The sequence below is a fragment of the Poromitra crassiceps genome (genome assembly GCF_964638095.1).
Source record: "Poromitra crassiceps genome assembly, chromosome: 2".
Taxonomy (NCBI): domain Eukaryota; kingdom Metazoa; phylum Chordata; class Actinopteri; order Beryciformes; family Melamphaidae; genus Poromitra; species Poromitra crassiceps.
Genome location: NC_139624.1, coordinates 1,363,041 through 1,380,587, shown reverse-complemented (window position 1 = coordinate 1,380,587; position 17,547 = coordinate 1,363,041).

Sequence of the window (17,547 nt, the reverse complement as noted above, 5' to 3'; positions counted from 1 at the left end):
CTGAGATATATGAATGGAGAGAGTGTCCCTATCTCCTTCCTGTATGTTTTATTGAAGCCAGAATCCGGCCAGATCAGTGAACCAGAGTCTGCGCAGTAGCTCCCTTGATTTAGAACCTTTGTGGGCTCGCCGCCCCTCTAAACTTTCTTATGTAGAGCTGCTGTTTCTAGAATGCGCACAGTGCGTTGTGTATTTATATACAGTCTAGCTCTCTAAATATGGCACTTTAAGTTGTAATATTTTTTGTCTCGCCAAAACTAACCAGGAAGATTCCCACTATGAGATCAGTTTATCAAAACGACGCCTGTACGAAAATCTGATTTTAGTTGTCGGAGATTTAGACCTGCTGTGCTGCTGTGCTGCTGTGCTGCTGTGCTGCGCTCTCAGCGCTCTCAGCCCGGACCAAAAGTGGAGGCATGTATGCTCCTCTCGGCCTCACTGGGGAAATTATCCGAAGCAGCCTAATGTTTTCGTGCCATTTTGATTAACTTTATGATTTAATTCCTTTTGGAGCAAATGTTGGTTTTACAAATCTAACCTTGACGCTTTACGCTACGTTGTTTACTCATAGGCTGTGGGTAGGGCAGCAACGTTGTAACGTTCCATTTAATATAGCTCAGTGGTAACGTTAGCCTAGCTGCCTAGTCTCGTCTCTGTTAACTATATCCTTACAAAAGCTAAGAAAGGAGCTTGTGAAGAACAAACATCCCCACAGTCAAAGCACTTCCCTGAGATATCTATATAAAAACGTTTATTGCTTTACTACCAAAAATAAAACCTCCAGTGTCTGTATAAGCTAAGGCTAACCCGTTAGCGATTAGCTAATGGTGGTTGTGTACACTTGTGTAGGCCCCGTGTTGGTTATACCCAGGAGTTAACATTATAAAACACATTTCCTGGCATATGCAGGCAGTTGGACAACCTGGTAAGTTCTGAAAATATGTGTCTATTATTGTGTTATTCCAGCTATCGTTATCGGTTGTTAAGTTATATTAATATTATTAAATAATGAAAAACAGCCGACTAGCACAAGCGGCTAACGCTAGTAGTGCTAGCCTGCATGTTAAAAACCATTGTGTACCTATAACGTAGCTGTAACTAATAAAACACATATTTTCTGAACTTACTTCAGTCCCCAACCAACGTTACTTCCTCGCATACCTTTCTCAAAACAATGTCCTTTTTATTGGATATGTCTGGTAGCCAACACAGCCACCCCGACCTCCAGGGAGCGTTAGATAACAGAATGAAGCCGTGTGTCATGTCTATGACGATAGATCTATAATATGAACAGCCTGTCCAGCCAATGACGGCTTGAGACTGGCTGCCACAGCTGTCAATCATCCATTTTTATCCCTTTTTACATGTCAAATAACTACTTAAAAACAAACTGAACAGAAAAATGACCACTTGCACAGGCATTAGCATGATAATGACTATCTAAAATGATACAAACAACCTTTGGAAAAGAATTATCTGACGTATACTGTGATTATTTCGGTTGTGATTTTCCCATCCGCTAACATGGGGAGGCGGGCCTTGTGACCTAATACTGGATTCAACCGCCAGAGCGGCGATCTAACATGCACCGGCTTCACTGAACGGGACCAATGCCCAGTCCATCTTATAATATGTCCATGTGTTTTACTGCCATGTAAAGTAACTAACGTTAGCCGCTAGCATTAGCCACATTAGGAGACTACCCATCAGCGGAGCGTCATTTGACGTCTGCACACTCTTCTAAACAGGTCGCGTGGCGCATTCCAGTGGGCATTACCGTACTGTCACATGGACACGCATCGCTACGACCGGCGTAGTTAAGACCAGACATAAGCCCTGTCGGTGCAACAGCCATAAGTCCACTCTAAAGACTGGTCTTAACTAAGACCAACGTAGGAGTTACGACCAGGCATATTTAGGACCAGTTGGTGCAACCCGGCCCCTGTAGTTTATGCACACCTGAGTCTAAATTACTATGGCTTTTGTCATTGTGTTGTATCTGCAGACTAAGCAGTCATAGGCTTTCGGTTATATCAAAGCCTTTATTTTTTGTATTGAGTGATACACTACTAAAACACTCATATATTATATCAGAAGTGTTCGTTTTGAGTTCACAATAGTGATGTCAGTTAGATTTGGTTACATGTTTTTATGTATTGCATCAAACATTACGTTTTCTTTAATCAGGTGGAAGCATTTTTCAATAAAAAGTGAAAGGACACAGATATTATGGTTCATAGAGGGACTGACATACCCTGCAATTTAACGTTAGCTTTCGTTAGCCACTGTAAGCCGGCTGTTTATGGAGCCACCGACCGACACAAAACCTGGACGTTTCATTTCAGGTAAAACATGAGTTTTTTTGGATTACGCCAGCTCTGGGAGTATGAAGTTCTTTGAATGCGGGGATATTTGGTCACAAGAAGTAGTTTGCTGCTTGCCGAGTGGGGAGGCTACGCCTGAAGCTATGTTCAGCAAAACAGTCCGTCGTCAAATGTGTCCGCCGTATTCAGTAACGTTGGTTCCGCACCATCGGCTTAACTTAATACACATCGGGGCGCAAACAATTGCACGACTTCCCCCGCATTATAAATTACAAATCTGCAGGAATTGACAAAAATATGCGCGATTCTCACAATCCCGTGCCGCATTTTAAGCCCTGTGGTTTCTGTTTGTTTGTGTTGGAGCTGGTAAATTCAGCTGAGAGAACGTTTCTATGCTTTGAATACAACTCTATAAGTTTGAGCTGAGTTGGAGCTGTCAGCTGTCTCGAGCTCGTCTGAGAGAAGTGTGTTGCTTGGCAACAAGCACGTTTTCACGCACGTCCGCAGCCTAAGGGAAGGGGTTGTCATGATATTAGACACACAGCACGTATTTTATTATTATTATTATATTTTATTCTATAATAAAGTTGCCTAGGTGGACGGGCGGGCGGAGGCCGCTGTCATCCATGAGTTGCATCACATTTTGTGTTAAAAAAGGAAAGTGACATGGGCCACAGGCGGCCGACGTCACTACGCCACCACTGATGCCACCCCCCCCCCCCTACACACACACACACACACACACACACACAGACACAGACTCATAGCGCCACCTACTGGCAAACACAAAAAGCGCTTTATCTCGAGAACGGTTTCTCCAATCGACCTCAAACTTGGGGAGTGCACTTAGGGGGACCTGATAGAATACAGCGCTGCATAGTGCCACCTACTGGCAACACAAAAAGTGTTTAATCTCATGGACCGCTTGTTGGATCGACTTAAAACTTTGGGAGTGCGCTGCTGGGAACCTGACAGGGTGCAGTGTCGAATTCCATGCAATTCAGCATAGTGCCACTAACTGCCCAAACACAAAAAGCGGTTTATCTCGAGAACCATTCGTCAGATCGACTTCAAACCAATGCGAAACACACAGACCTTACACCTTACACACACAACACAATAGCGGACCGGAGTCTCACCAAAGTAGATTCGAAGGCTGCGTAGAGGCCTGATAATCTAATAATTGATTAAAAGTGACCAGTGCTCATCCCTGTGTGTGTGTGTGTGTGTGTGTGTGTGTGTGTGGGTAGGGGGGGATGGGGGGGGGGGTTGGTAGTGTGTGAGACATACCTAATTATAATGAGCCAAATAGCTGAGTAGGTGTTTCCTAGTAAAGTTACCTAAACACACCCTCCCTCTTGACTCCTTTAAGTTCATGACGTGTGTGTGTGTGTGTGTGTGTGTGTGTGTGTGTGTGTGTGTGTGAGAGAGTGTCTTACCAGTAGCAGCACTGTGAAGCTGATGGACAATCCTCTCATGTAGCTCCTGCACTTCGCCATCACTCACAGACTGGACTGAACTGAACTTAGACTAGACTAATATAATAGAACAGTGCAGATAGAAGAGTAAAAGGCAGGGGCTCTGTCGTCTCTGCAGACTCTGAATAGAAAAGGTTAGAATAGGATAGAGTAGTAGAGTAGAACAGAGCAGAGCAGAGCTCGTTAGTAAAGAGCAGGTCTCTCTCTCCCTCTGTCCTTCTGCAGACTGAACAGATGTGATTTACGTTGTTTAAAGATGACCTCAGTCTGTTTGTGTTAGAGAGAGAGAGAGAGAGAGAGAGAGAGAGAGAGAGTGCTGCAGACAAGAACATGACCAAGTTAGGAAGATTAGCTAGACTAGAATACCATTGATAGAAGGAGAGAGGGAGAGAGAGACAGACAAACAGACAGAGAGGGGGCAGGAATGGAAGGGTATACTGGAGAGGAGAGTAAGAAAGGACAGTTTGCAAATGATAGAGAGAAAAAGGGATAAAAGGGGAGATGAGTGCAAGACTGAAGAGAAGAGAGGAGTAAAGAATGGAGTGAGGAGGGAGGGAGAGAGTGGAGAGGAGGACAGAATGGAAGAGGGAGGGAGAGATGAGTGGATGGAGGGAATGGAAAGATCCCAGGGAAAAAAGAAGATCGAGAGTGATGGTGATCAGATGGAAAAGGAAGAATAAAAAGTAGAATAAAAAGAACTAGAGTAAAGCGTTATAGCTGACCAGAAAAGATTAGAAACCAAAATAGAATGAGAAGAGACAACAGGTTGTCATTCTCAGTGCGGTTGGTTGCGCCCCCTCAGCGTCATTTTTGCCTCCAGAAGATGCTCGGAGCGCCGAGCACCAAGTCTCTGCCTGGTTATTGTCCTCGGCCAAATAACCACCTCCCTTGTCCCTGCCGTGGAACCACCACTGCTGCTAGACTGGTGGCTTCCGGCCGTGAATCATGGCCAGAGTCGGGCGTCCATACAGGCACAATGCCTGTATGGGCACCCGTGTCTGCGGGTGAGAAGCAGGTCGGGTACGAGTCCTGGTTGCTGCACTAGCGCCTCCTCTGGTCGGTCGGGGCGCTTGTTCAGGAAATGGTGGTGGTGGGGGGGGGGGGGGGGGGGCTAACTGGGGGATAGTGTGAGCCTCCCACACGCTACGTCTTGTGGGAGAAACTCCTTGAAAAGAAGCAGCTGGTGAACGCTGGGCACCTGTATCAGAAGAAGCATGTGCTAGTCTACAACTCTCAGGGGCAGGGGGAATTGGACAAATACAATTGGGGAGGAGGGCAAAAAAAATTCTGGCAAAAAAAGTTACAAAAAGAATGTTGCATGTAGAGAACTGGTGCTCTCCATTATATTCTGCTTACCTGTGAAGTTATGGAGTTTCAGTATCAGCGGCCTGGGATGCTGCTTAGGGCCAGGTTCTGGTACTAAGGACCGGTGAGCCAGGTCAAGCTTCAGCCTTTGTGTTCAATTGGACATAGTCAGGAACCACTTTTCCAAGGACCGGTGAGCCAGGTCAAGCTTCAGCCTTTGTGTTCAATTGGACGTAGTCAGGAACCACTTTTCCAGGAATTTCACTGGATCAGAGCCTGCGACCTTGGTTATCGTTATCGACATCATCAATGTGATTGATGCCTATTTGTTTCTCAGGACATGCTAACCTGGCTTCAGAAGTTGTAGCCACGACCTCCAGATCCGCAATACTTTTATCGGCTTATCTCACTTGGATGACAACCACTTGTATTGTGAGGTCTGTTCCTTAATACCTTTCAGAACAGCGGCAACTTTGGTGTTGATGACTTTAGTGAGGTGAAAACTGTTTTGCTCATTCAATGTAATATATTCACATACAAGTGAAGAGCTGTAGCCTATACTTTTGGCTTATCTTTTTGCTTTTTACCAATTATTACTTTTCATGACATCCATTTGTTTACGAAGCAGGGAGTTAAAGTAATGGCATTCTTACCTCTCGCTCGCCCAAGCCCAGACACAATTGCAGATGCAGGTGACCATGTGCGATGTGGTGGCTTCCGTCTTGGGATGACGACATCACTGCCTGAGGACTCACTGATGTTTGGAGAAGATGGGGCAATGTAATCTTGCTCCATGTCGCCATCATCTTCGTCGTCTTGCAAAGTAGATACTTTTGCTCGAGCTTTAATTAGAGGATAGATGAGACATTGATAAGCTTGTTATGAAAAGACATCCTTCACTACAATTATATTTTGCAAATAAGTTGCTCTCAAATTACTCACTTGACTTCTTCCCCCCCGTGACTTGCTCATAGGAAGTTGCGCTCTTGCTCAAGACCTTTATGATTCTCTCTTGCCATTCGATCTTGGCTTCTAAGAACTCCACTTTGGCGATTGATGCTTTAAAAAAAGAGTTTGAGAGCAGATTAGCATAAAGATTATGATTTACAGTATTGACAAGAATCATGAGGGAGAGAGAGATTGGGGGGATGACATGCAACAAAGGTCGTGGGCCAGATTTAAACCCAGGCCGTTGTGATTATTATATGGCTTATTATGGCATGTGCCTTAACTTGATGACCTGCAAGGACTTTTGAGACCTGATTCGCCATATAGTGGCAGGAGATCGAGAAAGCAAAAAAAAGCTATTCTCCACTTCCCCTCTCACATTGGATCAACTGACAACAGATAATCATATTTGAACTCCTCATGAATAGTGTTGTCATGGTGGTACAATTGACACTGGTGTAGTTTCCCTCATCAACACCGACCACATCGGTTATACAGCTTGTCATCATCCAATGAATCTGTCATGTGCTCAACTTAATCTGTCAAATTAAATCCTAATCTGTCAGATAAGTATGTCCATTTATCATTTAGTAGCCTAACTTGAACATGGAAGCTATGAATATCCGCTTTTATTTGACAAAATAATGGTATTTGCGGTGTGGGCCTAATAACAGCAATGTGGACTCCCAAGACCATAAAATTCAGTCATTATCTACCCCCATGCCGGTAGAAAGTCGGATGACGTTTTTTTTAGTCCAAAAATCCTTTGTGAATTTTCCCAGGGAAACATAGTGACAGTATTCTCCAAAACTACTGAAGTGAATTGTGACCAACTTTCAAATGTAAAAAGAAAAACACTGCATGTCCACGCACAGCCGGTCTGAAGTGGGTGCACAAAATCAAATGCTCATCCATGCGCTGCATGCGCTCTTCATCTGGATCTCAACTGCTCTGTTGAACCCCTCCATGGAGTCCAGGTGCGTAGGGAACACTTGAGAGGATTACCGTCTATGCAGTGCATGTGCATGCCTTTGTTTGAGCTCGTGCACCCACTTCAGACCCTAGGCGCATGGAGGTGAACACGGTTGAGTTACCTGGATAGAGTGAAGATTTAGGCTACTTTGATTATGCCTGAAAAAGCAGTATAGAGACATTCCGGTTACATGCTGCTATTCCGACATGCCTCTACTTAGACATTGACGTCTAATTGTCGGAGTGGTGGCATTTCCATTTTTTTTCAAACGTGCCACTACTACGATTTTTTTTTTTCCATTGTCGCAGTAGCGGCACTTTACTTTTTTTTCAAACATTCCCCCATTCCGACATGAGGTAGGCTAATTAATATAAATGTCATTACTAGGCTATTATCATCACAAGTTGCATTGCGAGTTTTCGCCTGCGACTTGAATTGATAACCATTGATTTCCATAGGCTATAGGCTACTTGTTTATTTTACAGGGGCAGCCAGTCAATCGAGGCTCGTTTTGATTTGAGACGGGGAGGGAGGATGAGCTCACAGCAGTTCACAATGCCCTGTATAAGACATAATGAGCTAAGCCCGGGCGCCAGGATGAAATCAAATGACTCAGGGATTGATTTGAAATAAATAAATAAACTGTGCGCACACAGTCACACACACACACATCAGTGGCAGGATTGTGATCAGTGAAGCGGTTGGAGATCTGGTTTAGAAGGCTGTCGATTACGCTGCAGTGGACCGCTCTGTACCGTGCGCAAACGTCTCCAGCTCCACGGATGCGCGGAGGGCCAACCAAAGCCTCGGTCTCTCCATAGACCTCAAACTTATCTTTTTCCTTTTCGATTGATCTGTGAAGCTCATCCAATCTGGCGAGGCAAAACTGTGTTGTGCTCGCAGGAGCTGGTTTGGTTATGAAATATGATTATTAATAATTATGAATTATTAATATTCATAAATTTATTAGATTTGACAGAAAATATTGTATTCTCTGTAAGATTCGGGGCACCACTGTAGTTAAGGCTACAGACCTGTCTAAAAGTCAGTTATGACTAGTTTAGACACCAAACCAAATTGTCATATCAGTCTCATAATGATATAATGTACATTGTACAGTTAATTGAAGGGTCAAAGTTCGTAAGCTTCTGTCACAGATTTCCACAGATAAAATACCTCATGAATAACAACCAAGATTCATATAATTATGTAATAAAAAGATTTAATAAATCACAATATCAATTGACATTAACATAATGATTAAAATATCAGTTCATCACATTTACTTTTACGACTAATAATCTATCACATCTATAGCTAACCCCTAATATGAATAACATAGTATCACTGTGTGTGTGTCTGTGTGTGTGTCTTAAGTCTGCAGGTCAGAAGCAGGCTTGAATGTGTGTGTGGGTATGTAGGTGTTAATTAGCACTTGTGTGTGTGTGTGTGTGTGTGTGTGTGGGTGTGTGTGAGAGAGAGAGGAGGAGGGAGGAGAAGGTGGAGTGTCTTATGTCACCCCAGGATTGGCTGAGGGGCGGTCTGGTCGTGTTAAGACCGCCTCCTTTTCAAAATGGCGGTTTTGCCAATTTTGGTGGAGGGGCGAGAGGGAGAGCGACGGGGAGAGAGAGAGAGGAGAGTGGCCCGCTGATGGCCGCTAAGTTTTTCCGAACTTGGCGCTCACCAGCTCTGCCTACGACACCCTCAGGCGTCTATATCATTCAACAGTGTGCGAACATTGTACATCAACATACATGGTAATGCATTTTAACCCCTAACTCTGCCCAGACCATTAAACCAAGAACTCTCACGCGGATCCACTCGGTTAAGTGAATCGTTCCGTTGTTGGCACGGCTGTCCTGTGCGCTGTGGGTTTGGCTGCGGTGAGGAGGAGGTTCGAGGTTGGCTGAGTCGATGTCGATGCCGGCGTGCGTTCTCTCGGTCGGTTGCAGAGCAGTGGTTGGCTGCGATCTGTGGCTGGCACCACGGTGTGTCTTTCTGCAGCTGTTGGCTTGGCCCTGCTGCGGTGTGGCTTTCTTCTTCTTCTCCTGCACGTGCGGTGCGCGGGGAGGGTCGTCGGTCAGGCATTCTTGCCTGGAAGCTTGGTCAACAGCTGGCGTTATGCCAGGCTGTGGCACGTCTGGAGGCGCAAGGGGGCTTTCCCCGGCGACTTATAACACTAAAACGACTTAAATTAACTGAGATTAAGTAGAACTATCTCAGTTTACGCATGCTATTTCTCGTGGGACTTACGGCTGGCCTTTCAGCCGATTTCTGGTGCTGCTGTGTGCTCGGAGTCCTCTGGGCCCTGGTCAGGCCTGCAGGGCTCGGTCCCTCTGGGCTTGGTCGCCTGCAGGGGGTGCCGAGAGCGGGGGAGGGGAGCCGGCTTCCTGGCCCCTCCAACCCTTGGTTCAGCTGCGTGCGATAGCTTACTTGAGACTCTCCCTTAGGACTGTCTTCCAACAGTTTTGTAGGAGATCACATATTAAAATGAGCATTCATGGTGGGCCAATCACATCGTTCGGTGAGTTGGGCTGTGCCCAGCCCACTTTGTGTTATTTGAGTGGGCTCAACCCATTCTGTAAGTTCAACTGAAAGGGTGTTGTCTCTCTGTTCACCTTTCGGTTGTGGGGGGCACTTGGTCTTTGAAGCTCAGGGAGGTGTTAAACGTCCTGGGGGTTGAGAGATAAAACAATGGCAAGACTTTGAGGCTCGGCCCCCAGCTGTGCTGGTATCTGTAGGGTGTGACCCAGCCATTTGGTTATCTCTCCAGCAGGAATGTCAAGACAAAGAAGAGAGCCTGTTAAATCATGATATGTTCATTCATATTTCTCATGATACAGTACAGTCCATAATGTGTCGATCACAACATCCCCCCTCCTCGTCTGTGGACTGCTGTCGACCTGCGGTCTGCAGGCGAGGATGAAGGGCTGTACAGTCAGTTTGTGGTAACTTTCGGTCACCATGTCCATCTGTTCTGTGGGATCAAAGTGTCATACTCTGTATAGGCAATTATAGTTCATCATCGCTTCCGGTTTGGTTCTGGGCAGATTCCTAACCATACCTAGACTCATTACCATATAGATAATACAACCTTAAGGTCACATACACAACATCATTTCAAAATCAACAGAGTGAACAGGGAAGGACAGGAGGAGAGAAGGGGGGAGAGAGAGAGTGAAAGGGTGTGATTTTGATGTGTGCTGCATTCCAGCAGTGTTTGTGCATGAGTCTATGTGTCTATGTAGCTATGTGCCAAGCTTTGTCCTATTTTGATGTGGACTGCCTGCCGTAAAGGTGTTATGTTTCACAGCACAGCGTTGACAATGCATCTAGCCTACATAGAGATAATGGTGAGAGCCGAGTGACAGGTGACTGTCAGGGGTGACAGGGTGGCTGCGGCCAGTCACCCGCCCTTCACCGAGTTTGATGTAATTTCCTGGGAGGGCCTCTGGTGGCTTGAATGCCCACCCGGCCCGTCAGGCGTCTGGCGCCCGTTCGGATGTCTAATTGGGCGGAGCGCCTAGGGCGCTGAGGAGGCTCACACCCTGCGGTGCGACCGTGATGTCTCGGTGGGCAGCAACTACCGCCCTTGGCTCTGTCTGGCAGAACCGGGTGGTCTGGCCTGCGTTGTGAGCGTGTGCGTGGTACCGTCTCTGGGTCCGCACACATGCGGTGGGTGGGTTGAAACTGGCCATTTCTGCTTTTTGCTTCAGTTTCCACCTCCCACGCTATTGAGGCGGTTTTGAGGACCGTGCGCATGCTTCGGTCATACCAACGTGCGTCTAGGGCTACGGCTGGGCGCACGGAGTCATGCAGACCATCTAGGTAAAGTTCCTTGAGACGTGGCACGTCTCCTTGATCCGGGCCATTTCTACCTTGATTATAAATTCTCGTCAATCGTCTGAAGTAATCTCTAGGGTGTTCCTGGTAGTTCTGTTCGACGTGTAAGGCCGCGTTCCTCCCCGCCGCTGGCAACTGAGTCGAGATATATTCTTCGTCCAAGGCTTCGCGAAGCTTGTCAAAGTCATCTCTGATACGGGAAGGTTGCGTTTGGATAAACGCACGCACATGCTTTGAGCTCGTGTTCCATACTAGTTGCGCTTTCTCTCGCGGCGAGGCGTGTGGCAGAGCCTGCGAACCACGTTCGACTTCGTTGAGATAATCGGTCAAGTGTACCTCGTGACTGGCGGGATCGAACAAGTCAATGTCGTTTGCGATTGACTCCAGTAAGTGATAGCGTGACTCTGCTTCTCGGAGAGAGAGTTCTGAATCACTCTGTTTTGGCAGTGGAGGCTGCAAGAAGGAGTGGCCGTTTGCCCGATAGGGCACCAAAGCGCGACTAATGTCATCATGCCGGGGGTCCCCCCTTGCGGGGGAAGGTGTCGAAGAGCTGACTTCCTGTTTCCTTGGTGGACAGGAGCTAGAAAATGAGTGAGGCTGGATAGCCTCTTGTGAAAAAGACCTAGCAGGATCCTCTCTGGATGACAGGTTAGCATAACTGGGCAGTTGGTCTGTGTCCAGCTGTGTATGCTGTTTGTTTTCCCTGCTCATCATAGTCACGCTCTCTGTTTGGGAAGCGGAGTGGATCTGCCGGAACTTAGTGACTGAGTCTGACTCATCAGCGCACCCGTTGGTGGCCTGAGCAAATGACGGTTTATAATGCACAGGGCGGTAGTCGATCGACTCGCCATGGGCGTGATGAATGGGAAGCCGGTAAGAGACACGTTCCTCCCTGCAGGGGGTTGCAGTGTGGATCGTTTTGTCATAACCGGAAGTGGCGCTGTCAAGTCGTTTGACTGTCAGCGGTTTGTGCTCTGAGGTGGAAGTCAGAGCTGGATAAAAGCGTGAATAACGTCTGATTCTACACGTAGGTTGCTCGGATGAATGACTGACTGGTATGTCAGAAGCATGGAAGTCGAGCTCGGAATCGGATGACGACTGCTGGGCTGAATAGCCTGAATCAGTTTGCTCGTTGTGAGAGCGGTCTCCCCCCTTTCGCGGTGTGGTGTCGCGATGCCTAGTTGCGCGGCTGCTTGCCAGCGCGGGCGCTATGTGGTGTGCGGGGGTCTGATTCAAGTCGAGGGTTGGTCTAGCCCTAGGAGGCGTGTCAGCCTCCAGTGCCGGCGGGGCTATGGCCCTTAAGGCCTTCTGGTGCTCTTGCTGCTTGGCCATTCTCGCGTTTAGCCGTGCGATCACCGCTCGGGTGGTTGGTGGAGCAGTGCGACCAGAGAGGGGGACCGTTCTGGGTCCGAGGGCCGCCGTGGACCCGGTCTGCATGCCTTTTTGGCTCTGTTGCAGCCGGGAAACTTCTGTTCGCAGTCAGGCTAATTCTGTTTGGCAGACCTGGGCTTGTCGACGCCGGTCCAGATTGGCCTGCAGCGTAGCTTGACAGCTGTTGCGCAGTCTGCCTATCTGCGTCTGGTAGACAGTGGTCTGCCGCTGGTGTGCAGCGTCCTGCACATGGAATCTGCGATTTTGCAGAAAGAAAAGAATTCCCAATGGAATTATTAGGACCGCTAGTGTTAGCATTACAATGCTAAATTCATCTGCTCCTCCTGTAGGCGGGCAGATGAGAGAGGCGGCTACCGCTTGCTAGTCGGTGGCGGCCGTCTTAAGGAAAGCTTCAGCGCTGACCATCTTGTGGCAGCGCGGACTCATTGCGATGAGTCAAGCAGCTGTTTTACTGCTGTCAATTTTAAGCAAAAGGTGTGCGCACTCACCTTGTTTGCTATGGCATCACGTTGTCGTGAGCGTCAATGCCCACAGTTACTAATTCTAATTAAAGAATGGCCCAAATGTGACAGTCTCTCTGTGAGTTAGCTGCCAATTGCATGCAGTTAGTTTGACAGCTGTCAGCTGTCACTGCTCATGTCAGCTGTCAGTGTCATCAGGTGCAGGTGTTTGCCTGTCTTTCGCATGCAAATTCACTGTGACTGGTGGTCACAGGCTTTGTTTACACTTTGTCTCTGGCTGTTGAGAGCCAGGGTGAATGTTTTTTGAGTGCTAATGTGGGGGGATGTTGTGATTTATTAAATCTTTTTATTACATAATGCCCTGAATCTTGGTGGTTATTCATGAGGTATTTTATCTGTGGAAATCTGTGACAGAAGCTTACGAACTTTGACCCTTCAATTAACTGTACAATGTACATTATATCATTATGAGACTGATATTACAAAAGTTGGTTTGGTGTCTAAACAAGTCATAACTTGACTTTTAGACAGGTCTGTAGCCTTAACTACAGTGGTGCCCCGAATCTTACAGAGAATACAATATTTTCTGTCAAATCTAATAAATTTATGAATATTAATAATTCATAATTATTAATAATCATATTTCATAACCAAACCAGCTCCTGCGAGCACAACAACTGCATATCGAAATGTTTGTTTTGGAGAAAATCAAAGACAACATCCGAGTAAGAGAAGATGGCTTGGAAGGTTTTCAACCAAAAGCAGAACTCGAAGCTGTCAAGGAGGTTGATGTCATCAAACTGTGCATGGTTTTCCACGATGTGCTCGAACACCTAGAAGAGTTATGCAAACAACTTAATAAGACCTCCAATAAAAACTGAATTTATTTAGTAGGCTACCTTTTTATTTTCTTCAAGATTCAAGATTCAAGATTATTTTAATTTGTCCCGAGGGAAATTCTTTAATATTAATAGGCTGCCGCGGCTAGCCTACTATTCGTTCTTTAGCCTAGATCTTTTTATACAATTTAATTTATCACAACAACAATAATAAGCATTATTATTTCCAAACTTTCCTGAACAATATTTTTGTGCTCAAGCAAGGAATTACGGTAAACACCAAGCCCCCTATCGTTGCATCGGCGCTGTTTCTAGGCCGAGCGCCTGGCGCAGCGCAAATCAGTGGGCGTGGACCAGCGCACTTGATATCGTCGTGCTGGCGCTACACGCAGCCAAAGCATTACAACCACGCCTTTTAAGCGTAAAATTATGCACCGTCATGCTCATTGGATAACTGCAATAAACAAATCGCATGCTTGCCTTTTTAGCTCCAATTCCAGTGGTCCCGCAAAACCAGACGAAAGCCAAACGCTCTGCCCCCCCCCCCCCCCTCCCTTCATCCAGTCGGTCTGTCTCCATTATAGGCTATTATTCCATATTATTATGCTTCTCAAACCAATCTAACTGCAGTTTAAATACTGCAAGCATGTAAATACGCTACACTATAGCAAGATCAAAGTGAAAAGAATGTTCTAAATGCATCGGATAGAAAAATATAGCCTATCCCTATATGATGAGATTAATTTTATATTGGTGAAAGTTTGTCCAGAACGATATCGTTTTCTCTCCCCTGCTGCAGGTAGAATGATGCACATAAATATACCCTACATTATGTAAAGTCATTGCATAAATGTGTTTTTATTGTAAAACTAAATGTGAAGTAGGGCCAAGTTATTGGAGCGGACATCACAGTATAGCACATGACAGTAGAAAGCGTTCCGCGGCGCGTTCCGCTGTCACTTATCTAAATCACGTTAAATCGACAAGAGATATATATAGGCCCAGGAGGACATATATGTTTCACATAGGGTGGTGTATTCATTTCGATGTTTCATTTGGTCCAATATTGAAATGTGTACAATTGCAGGTTGTGTTACCATTACACATTAATTTAGATTGACCTTTTATATCTATTTCGCCTCATTTGGTTGCTATTTAGTAGCGAAATGGAGAAGCACAATGCATGCTGGGACAGGCCAGACAACTTACAACTTATTTTTCCTATATGGGATGGGAAGTGTGTTGTGCCTGTCTAAGCGAGGGAGTCAGAGAGAGAGAGAGAAGGGTGACAGAGAAGAGGCAGAAGAGCACTGGCGCACTGAATAGGCCTGGTTTCAGAGAGAGACAGAGAAGGGTGACAGGGGAGAGGCAGAAGAGCACTGGCGCACTCAATAGGCCTGGTTTTCAAAGGCGCAAAGCGCTAAATTTACGGCAGGTGCGAAGATATCAGTATGCCGAGATTTAAGGCCGACACGCCCACTTTGGCCCATTCTGGGACTGCGCCACGCCCATTCGGCCTAAAGCGCATTTGGCAGCGTAAAGCCATATTCATATCGTCCCAAAACAGGCGCAAGGCACGTTTTTTTGCGTTTAAGGCCCGTTTTAGCGCCGAAGGCTTGTGGGAGAATAGGGCCCCAAATAGCCTAGATGCCGTCAAGCCTGCCTATAGGCTGTTAGGCCTTTCGGGCGGCCTTACCGCTGTATAGGCTAGGCGGATGCGAATTTATTCAGTGATTGAATGAAGCAAATATAATCCGTGGCTATTAATTGGATTTGTAATATTATTATTATTATTATTATTATTATTATTATTATTATTATTATTATTAACAATCATTATTATTTCGAAACTTTCCTGATCAATTATTTTGTGCTCAATCAAGGAATAAAACAACACCCAATAGATGCAGTTCCTAAATCCTAAACAGCCTATAGGCCGAAGCAAATAAAATCCGGGGCTATTAATTGAAGTTTTATTATTATTGTCATTATTATTATTATTATTATTATTATAATTATTCATAACAAAAATTAAAATAATAATACTACAATTATTATTACAGTAGTATTCCCACCTCTTTCAGTTCCCGTGTCTGCTCTGCCACTATCCGTGGCTATCCATGGTGCCGATCTTTGTGTGTCAGAAATGATTAAACTGTGGGTGATCGATTTTCCCAGCATCGATTGATTTGATTTCAGCACCATGGTGGCGGACAGCTCCCGTTAATGGAGTGAATCGGCCGATCTGGCTATCCGTGGTGCTGATCTTTGTGTGTCAGAAATGTAATCGTTTTATAAGGCTATTTTTGTTGTTCTTGTGGTTTGTTGGACTTTATTTCATGTTATAAACATTATTATTATTCTAAAAAATAGTATTTTTCTCCTCTTACATGTGTTAATGCTTGTAAGCCCCACTGTTGCGGGCATGTAGGCTATGTTGGCGAACCTAAACTGTCGGAATGGTGGTACTAAAAAGTGTCGTAATAGGGGCACGTCGGGCATGTCGTAATAGAGGCATGTCGTAATAGGGGGATGTCGTAATAGAGGATTGTCGTAATAGGGGTATGTCGGAATGGAGGTTGCCTCCCAGACATTCCCCCCCTTAACGTTTGAAACTTGGTCACCATTCACCTCAGTTGTTTGGGGGAACGCTGTAACTAAAATATGTTTCCTGGGAAACTCCACAAAGGTTTTTTGGACAAAAAAAAATCCAACGTTCTACTGGCATGAGAGTGAGTAGATAATGACTGAATTTTCATTTTTGGGTGAACTTATCATTAACGAGAGATGCATGTGCTAAAAACATAAATGGAAGAAAAAAATAGCAACACAAAGTAACACTGCTGCTAGAAAATGAGAAACCATTACCTGATCCACGGCTGCTGCCGCTGCAACTTGGGGCCGAGCTTCCTTTATCTTCAGGACCTATGGCATAATAAGCACAACAAACTCACCACATGAATAGAGGACTCTAAATGTTTAAATCAACTTAGCTAGTAGCTATTTAGGTTTTACTCAAAAGTTGACAAACAAAAATGTACCATCTGTATGATTTTTGGTCAACTCCATCATCGACTCCTAAAAAACATAAATAAATAAAGTTAAAACCTATTGTGTAAAAGGTAAGGTAGTCTCAGCTCCCAGACACAGATAGAGACTGAGAACTGAGTTTATGAAAAATTTACAACACTTTACATTTTATAATGTGATGCCTAAATGCAGCGAGCTGGCCAATGGTTAGCATTAGCAGTAACATTTCCTTAGTACAGCAGTTACAATAGACCATTTTCCCGGGGTCCATTTTGTGTTGAAAAGGCAGAATAAACACAGGTGCAAGCAAAACACAAATAAGGGTTTCCAAATTCCAATAATGGAAATTGGAAACCCTCATTAGTGTTTTTGCTTGCGCCTGTGTTTACCCTGCCTTTTCGACACAAAATGCCCCCCATGAGAAGGGTCTATTGCAGGCTCATTATAGTTTTCATAGTTGTTTTAAAATGGCTGTCATAAAAATGGCTGCCACTCTTGTTCTCAGACGCGGTTCTTGAACCAGGCTGAACAGGCAGTCGCCTGGGGCCTCGTCCACTAGAGGGCCTCGCAGACCAGAGCATTGATTTTTTAGTATCTCCCTACCGGCCTTCCCCCCGCCCCCACTGAAACACTTCCCCGTTTCTTCTGGACTGGTCACTCCAAACAAATATAAAAAATAAACCTGACTATCATCATGTTGTATCACCCACATTTCACACTCTCACAAAGTAATAATGGACGATCAATTTCATTTGATTTCCACCACTTGCATGCTGGGAAGAATGGGATCGAGTTAGCGTTGTCTCATTTGCGTGATGAGCTCAGTCGGTACTGTGACACTGTGACACCACCAGTACTTGCATTGTCAGGTTCAGTTCAAGTGTGTTTACTTGTCAGTATCACGTATATCAGAGGCTTTATATCAGCAGCATCTAGCCGCAGTAGAAGTTATAG